Source organism: Pinus tabuliformis, chromosome 9 (assembly GCF_031772625.1).
Source record: "Pinus tabuliformis cultivar Carrire ecotype Pingquan chromosome 9, CPIR1, whole genome shotgun sequence".
Lineage (NCBI taxonomy): Eukaryota > Viridiplantae > Streptophyta > Pinopsida > Pinales > Pinaceae > Pinus > Pinus tabuliformis.
In genome coordinates, this window is record NC_142307.1 from 621,213,020 (window position 1) to 621,221,380 (window position 8,361).

Consider the following 8,361-nt stretch of genomic DNA (forward strand, 5'->3'; position numbering starts at 1 on the left):
GACAACCTGATATAGTTGGATATTTTTCTTTTGAGTGTTCTTGATCTGTGTGTTCATGATTAGATTAGTTGTGGATTGTTCCATGCAGTATGGGTTTAACTCTGTTGGTGTGAGTTGTTCTGCAATGTTTGATGTATCCAGTAATGGTGGAAAGTATGGCCGAAGGAGGTCCACATTGAACATTGGGTGCAGACCAAGGAATGGGGGAAGGTTGAGCTCAAAATAATTGTCTCCTAAAACCTTGGTGATGGTGTAAGGTGGATATCAGAGTGGTTTGAGATTCTGATGGGCTCCAGTAAGGCGTTCTTTTTGCAAATGCAACCAAACTTTTTCGCCCACCTGAAACTTGTGTCGCACTCGATGTTGATCATGTTGCTGCTTGTACTTGCCATTAGACTTCTCCAAGATGCCTTGAACCTAGTGGAGGATGTGCTATATGTGTTTAATAAACCTAGTTTCCTTCTAAGCCTTGGACTATACATGTGTGGATTTTGTTTGTGTATTTGCATGAGGCATGGAGACATCAATCGAGCATAATGGTTGAAATATTAGACCCACTTTAAAGGGATTGCGACTGGTTGAGCTATGGAGAGATTTGTTATAGTCGTGTTGCACATAGGGAAGGCTCTCATCCTAGGTTTGTGGATGGTTGGAGTTGTACATGCAGACTATGTGCATTATCATCTTGTTGACTACCTTTGTTTGGCCATCAGTATGGGCATGGAATGCAGTCAACTTGGGGAGATCAGCGTCCAATAGTATCTAGAGACTCGACCAAAATATGCTAAGGAACCTGCTATCCTGAACTGAAATAATGGTCTATGGGAACCTAAAATGTACCCACACTCATTCAAAGAAGATTTTGGTAGTATTCTCTACTATGATACTCTTCTTGCATGCTGCCAATATAGCCATCTTAGAAAATTTGTCCACAACCACAAATACAGAGTCATTACCATGCTTGGTAGAAGGGAGGACAGATAGATAGTCCATGGAGATGGGTTCCCAAGACTAGATGGGAGTAGGCAGAGGAGTGTACAGACCTTACTTCTTGATGGTCATCTTGGTGATGTGTTAGGGTCCAAACCTAACCCCTTTATTTATGTAATAAGCCCAATGGGGCTGAGTCATAGTCATAGTTAGTTAAAGAGTCAATAAAGCCCATATTAATAATTGTAAGTGGTTGGCCTGCATTTAAGAAAGGGACCACAGTTAGTTGCAAACGGTCCATAATTAATAAATAAAGTGGTTAACCCATGTTATGCAAAGTACCACTAGTCGTTAGGTTTTTAGAGGTCATTTAGCTATAAATAATTGTATTTAGAAGGGAAATATCATTGAGTCTTATTTGTAATCAAGCTCTACTCTGCTAGAGGTTGCCCCCTCAAAGAGGCAGGTGAACATTGCATCTATCTCTGAATAATAAAATGCTTGTTATTTTTTCTCATTTTATTCTGTGTTTTGGGTTGTATTTCTTTGAATATTTGTATTCTGGAATTTCTCGTAGGTCAAGAGTATAACAAGTGGTATCCGAGCAATTTCCAGGGCCAGTTGTACCTCCAATTTTCGCAGAATTTTTTTTTTAGGCTAGAGACTGTTTTGGCGTCTTTAAACCATAGTATTTGTCATTCAGCACATAAACCTGTGGATTTGGGGAGGTTTGCACATAGGAAATACAAGAGGTGGTCATGCTTGTTGGACTCTCTTGTAATCCCTGTGGGTACCCCTTCAAGTATTAGCGCATTAGACAGAACTGCGCATGGACTGCACTTCCATGTACCATTTGGGTATATCGGAAGCCCCCTAGGATCACCTGAAACCTCACCTTAGATAATACATTGGCTGTCTTACTTCTACAGTACACTGAGAACATCATTCGGGGAGATTACTCGCGCGTATGATAGGGTAGTCAAGTATTACGGCTGAGGGTACAGTTGATCCTTCTTAGTTAGCGCCTTGAAATATTGGGCCAAGTACCATTGTTGGAACCTTATGTATATTGTGATCTATAGCACCTGACACTCCTTTGTGACCATAGTTCCCTCTGCTCTCTGAATATCGCCCATTATATTATCTTCCAGATCCAATCCAGCAGTTAGGGTTCTACCGCTGCTGCACCAATCAGATCCAACAATTTGGGTTTTTCCGCCATATTGCAACTCACATTCAGCAATTGGGGTTTCGCAGGCAGATCTGACTCTCTGCACAGTGAGGCTTTCTACTGCTATAGTCTGGGCCAAATTTTTGTAGGACATTAGGAAGGATCAAGTTTTCTAGAATTCAACCACTGCAATATTGATCTGCGGAGATTAAAACTACTTCCAAAGTTATAAAAAAAATATATCTAAGTCCTTCCCGGGACGCTTACAAGAGACTTAGCCCATCATATTTAGGATGACAAGTTGATCGCAGTGGTGCCATTCACTTGTTAGCCTCAATTTTCTGGCGATCCCGAATTTTTTCGGAGTGACTTCAAGTGATTGAGATCTGTATACGGTATAAATCAGAGCTCAAGTCATGGCCAATGAGAAGATCGAGTGCCTTGAAACAAGGTTGGATGAGCTCAAGGACCAACTAGACAACATTGCAAAAGTGCTTGCACTATTCACCAATAGGATGCCTAGGTCTCAACAGGAAGAGCTAGTAATTTTTAACACCTCGAAGGAGAATCTAGCCATCATATTCACTTCCATGGAAATCGCTAACATTCCCACCCTTAGCCACCCAAGTTGTACATGTATAAATTTGATGGCTCTAATCTGACAGTATGGGTAGCACAAATGGAACAATATTTCACCCTTAATGATATCTGTGACAATCAAACTAAATTGCATGTGGGAGCCCTTTACTTGGACCAAGAGAGATGGAAATGGTGGAAGTGGCATCTGAAATGTTATCCCAAGAACATAACTTAGCCCATGTTCTCAAAAGCCCTTTGTGACTGCTTTGATAGAGAATCTAATTTTTTGGGTCGTCTCACTAAGCTCTGACATACAATAAAAGTAAAAGACTGCATTGCAGCCTTTGAGACATTGGCCATCAGAACGAAAGGTCTAGGAGATGAATTCTACTTGGAGTGTTTCATCTGTGGTCTCAAAGAAGCCATCCAATCACATGTCTGGATGCACCACCCACCTACATGGATGGACGCTTGCAAAAAGGTTGTCGATGTGGAAGCTTGCTTATATTCCCAGTCTACTTGTCCAAATTTCATAGCCAAGGGGCGTCCCACCTAGGCTCAGGGCCCTACCCAAACACTTAAGGTTCAAAAGGTGTCTCCAACAGAAATGGTTGAACGAAGAAAACAAGGATTGTGCTACTACTGTGATGACAAATACTCCCAGGGCCATAAATGTAAGGAACCAAAATTATTTCAAATTTATGTTAATGATAACATCTCATCTAAGGAAGCCACACCCCTTGGGGGGCCAGAGGACAACGTTGAGGAAACCCAAAATCATAATGATCTCACAGCTACGCTAGATGAATCAGTTATCTCGCTACATGCTTTGGCGGGAATTTTTGCACCCAAAACTCTCAAAAATCAGAGGCTTTCTTAAACATCGCCCCATAGTGGTATTGATTGATAGTGGCAGCACTCATAACTTTATCCATAAGCGAGTTTCCGAAGCTGTTCATTGTTTTGTAATGGAAGTCTCTAATATCCAAGTTCTTATCGTTGATGGGGGGACAATGAAATGTGAAGGCCGCTACAAAAATATTAAACTTCAGATGGGAGACTACCACCTAAAGACCCACATGTTTGCGATTAATATGGGTCGTTGTGACATTGTGTTGGGTGTTGAATGGCTTTGCACACTGGGCTCAATCACAATGGATTTCCAGGAGTTATATATGAGATTTAAGCATAATGACCACATTCATACACTACGTGGACTCCAGGCAGGCGCTCCTACTAGCATCAGCTCACATAGAATGGAAAAGTTGTTGAAAAAGGGCCATCATGGAGTCATCGCCCAATTTAATGCCATCCAGGCCATTGAATCCACTACTCTTCATATTCATCCTGAGATGCAACAGGTCTTAGACCGCCACCAGCAAGTATTTGACAAACCTAAATATCTTCCACCCTCTAGAGGTGAACATGATCATAGCATCCCTTTGGTCCCAGGGGCCCAACCGCCTAATGTGCACCCATATCAATATCCTTTCACCCAAAAGAATGAAATTGAAAAAATCATCAAGGAACTCCCTGAAGCCAGTGTTATTCGTCATAGCATGAGTCCTTATTCATCACCAATGGTCATGGTGTTAAAGAAATATGGAAAATGGCGCATGTGTCTGGACTTTCGAGCCCTCAACAAGCTCACTATCAAAGACAAATTCCCTATTCTAGTTGTTGATGATCTGCTTGATGAACTACATGGTGCTCAATTCTTTACCAAGCTAGATCTTCACTCTGGCTATCACCAAATATGCATGAAAGAAGTAGACATTCCCAAGGCTGCTTTTTAAACTCATGAAAACCATTATGAATTCTTGGTCATGCCATTTGGACTCTGTAATGCTCCATCTAATTTTCAAAGCCTCATGAATCACCTGCTAAAAACATATCTCCAAAAATTTGTCCTCCTCTTCTTTGATGACATTCTCATCTATATCCTAACCTGGGAAAAACATCTTCAGCATGTAGACCTGATCTTGCAACTGTTCTGGAATCACAAATTATTTGTCAAATTGTCCAAGTGCTCTTTTGCGGTGGAAGAAATCAAGTATTTTGGACACATTGTGGGTCATCAAGGCATCAGGGTTGATCCCAAGAAGATACAAGAAATGCAATATTGGCCTCAACCAAAAAACTTGAAGATTTTGAGGGGATTCTTGGGTCTCACTGGCTACTATCGTAAATTTGTCTACAATTATGGTCGCATTGCTAGACCCCTCACTAACCTTCTCAAGAAAAAACCATTTCTCTAGACTGATGCAACACAACAAGTGTTTGTGACTCTCAAACAGGCCATGTGTTCCACTCTAGTCTTAGCACTATCGTACTTCACCAAATCTTTTGTGATTGAATGTGATGCTTTCGGTACTGGTATTGGTGTTGTATTAATGCAGGAAGGTCAACCCTTGGCTTTCACTACCCAACAACTGAGTGGGAAACATCTAGGTCAATCTACCTATGATAAAGAGATGATGACAATCTTACATGTTGTAGATACCTGGAAACCATACTTATTGGGGTGACGTTTCCAAACCCACATAGACCATCAAAGCCTCAAATATTTTTTGGAGCAATGTCTATCCTCACCACAGTGAAATAAATGGTTGCCAAAAATGTTAGGATACAATCATGAGATCATTTACAAGAAAGGGAGTGACAATGTCATATTTGATGCTTTATCACGCCAATTTGACGATGAATCCACCCTGCTATCAATCTATCTTCCCATACCGTATTGGATTGAAGAAGCCCGCAAGGAATGGTTTTCACACCCCTCTCTTTCCCAACTTATAACTTGAGAGCATATCCTAATTCCTTAGTCGTCTACTCTTGGAAGGATTATATTCTTCACTACAAGGGTTAACTAGTTATATCACTGACATCCACCCTCAAAACCCGCATTTTGTAAGAATTGCACTCATCTCCCATTGTAGGGAATTCAGGCTTTCAGAAGATGTATGCTTGCACTCATCATTATTTCTTTTGGACTAGCATGAAAAATTACATTCTTACTTTTGAAGCTGAATGTGATGTGTGTCAATGCCACAAAGGAGAAACAATCAGGTTACCAGGAACCTTATAGTGATTGCCACTCCCTGCCTCTGTCTGGACAGATTTTTCCATGGATTTCATTATTGGTCTTCCAAAGTCAAGCAGAAAATCTGTCATCATGGTGGTTGTGGACATACTTTCTAAATATGGTCATTTTTTCACTCTACCCCACCCATTTACCCCCACTTTGGTGGCTAAAGCTTTCATGGACCAAATATTCAAACTGCATGGCATGCCAACTTCCATTGTGTCTGATCGTGACCCGACTTTCACCAAAAAAATTTGGAAAGAAATTTTCAAGCTACAAGGCACCCATATCCAAATAAGTAATGCCTATCATCCCCAAACTGATGGTCAAACAGAAGTAGTCAACAAATGTTTGGAGACATATCTAAGGTGCTTCACTTTAGAAAAGCAGCATCAATGGGTACAATGGCTACCTTTAGCTGAATGGTGGTATAATACTAACTATCATGAAGCCACCAAGATGACTCCATATGAACCATTTTATGGCCAACTCCCACCTTCACCTATTTCCTATATCCCTGGATGTTCTAAGGTGCAAGCAGTTGATCAACTCCTACATAACTGTGCCACCATGCTAGCTCATCTCAAAGATAGTATCCATCATTCTCAGAATTGAATGAAGAAATAGGTAGACCAGCATCATTCAGAGTGCACATTTCAATAAGGGGATCAGGTATTCCTGTGGTTGTAGCCATATAAGAAAACATCACTCAAATAAAAGGGCTGCCAGAAACTAGCTCTAAAATTCTATGGACCTTATCAAATACTTCAGCACATTGGAGCAGTAGCCTACAAGTTGGCCTTGCCATCAACTTCAAAAATCCATCCAGTATTCCATGTATCATGTCTCAAGAAAGTGGTGGGGAACAATTGTAGAATTCAAACCAGTCTACCTGAATTGGAGGAGGAATGTTCACTCTGGCTCCAACTAGAACAGGTCCTCGATACTCGTGAAAGACATCTGCACGGTCGTATGATCAAGGAAGTCCTCGTCAACTGGAAAGACTCCTCTCCAGATGATGTGATCTAGGAACCATCCTCTATTCTTCAGCAGTTTCTACAACTTCATCCTTGAGGACAAGGTTGCTTTTGATAGGGGATGGAATGTTAGGTTCCAAACCTAACCCTATCTATGTAATAGACCCAGTGGGGTCGAGTCATAGTCATAGTTAGTTAAAGAGTCAATAAAGCCCGTATTAATAATTGTAAGTGGTTGACTCACATTTAAGAAAGGGACCACAGTTAATTGAAAATGGGCCATAATTAATAAATAAAGTGGTTAACCCATGTTATGCAAAGGACCACCAGTCGTTAGGTTGTTGGAGGTCATTTAGCTATAAATAGTTGTAGTTAGAAGGGAAAGATCATCAATTCTTGTCTGTAATTGAGCTCTTCTCTGCTAGAGGTTTCCCCCTCGAAGAGGCAAGTGAAATTTGCATCTATCTCTGAATAATAAAATACTTGTTGTTTTTTCTCATTTTATTCTGTGTTTTTTTGCATATTTGGTATTCTGGAATCTCTCACAGGTCAAGAGCATAACACAATGGAATGGGCAGTGCAAGATCTGATATATTTTCCAACATCCTATTGGATTTTTGTCCAATAAAAGTACTTTTTTAGTACAGACATATTTTTCCCCACACCGAAGTGTCCTGTGACCCAATTGTAGTGTGCCTCCTGAATAAGATTGAAACGCTCACTTGAAGGAACACAAAGGTGGACCAAGTAGAATAATAATGCAACCTAGAGGTGGAAATTGGGAACTTGATTTCCATCCACTATCATTTGGTATGTGGTGGAAAAATATGGATCATTTTTGTACAGTTGTGGCCATCCAAGGGCCTCATGGCCACAAGAGTTGAGAATAGTAGTTAGTGCTGCAACTGGGGAGCGATTGAGGAAATCTACAACGTGATTGGTGTTGCCCTTTTTTATTTAATATTCAAGTGGAATTGTTGCATATATGTAGACCACTTTTGATGGTGATAATTCTACAACTTCCCTTGTGTCTGTATAAACTAAATAGGTTGGTGATCGGTTTGGATGACTGTCTCCTTCCCTAGAATGTAATGTTTCCAATTTCAGCAAGCTTTCACTATAGATTACATATCTTTATCATATATGAGGTACTTTAGAATTGTATTGGAAAGTGTCTCACTATGATAGGCCATTGGATGCCTGTCTTGGGTGAGGATTGCAACAATAGCATAGTCAGAGGTGTTTGTATCAATTTCGAATCATTGTTACAAGTCTGGAAATGTGAGTATAGGTACAGAGTAGAGGCAGTGCTTTCACTCAATGAATTCCTTCTGCTGGAACTCGAACCAAGAAAATTTTTCTTTCACTCCACCCTTGGTAATTTGACTCAGAGGAAAAGTGATATGGGAGAATCCGAACATGAACCTCTGGTAAAAATTTGCGAGGCCCAAAAATATTTGAAGCTCTATTAGAGTGGTCAGGACTATCCAATCCCGAATGAATTGGATCTTAGAAAGATCCATGTGCATACCTTTATCATCTATGATGTAACCCAGATGTTGGACCTGGCTCATGCCAAAATTGCATTTCTCCAAGTTGCCACATAGTTTGTGTTATCG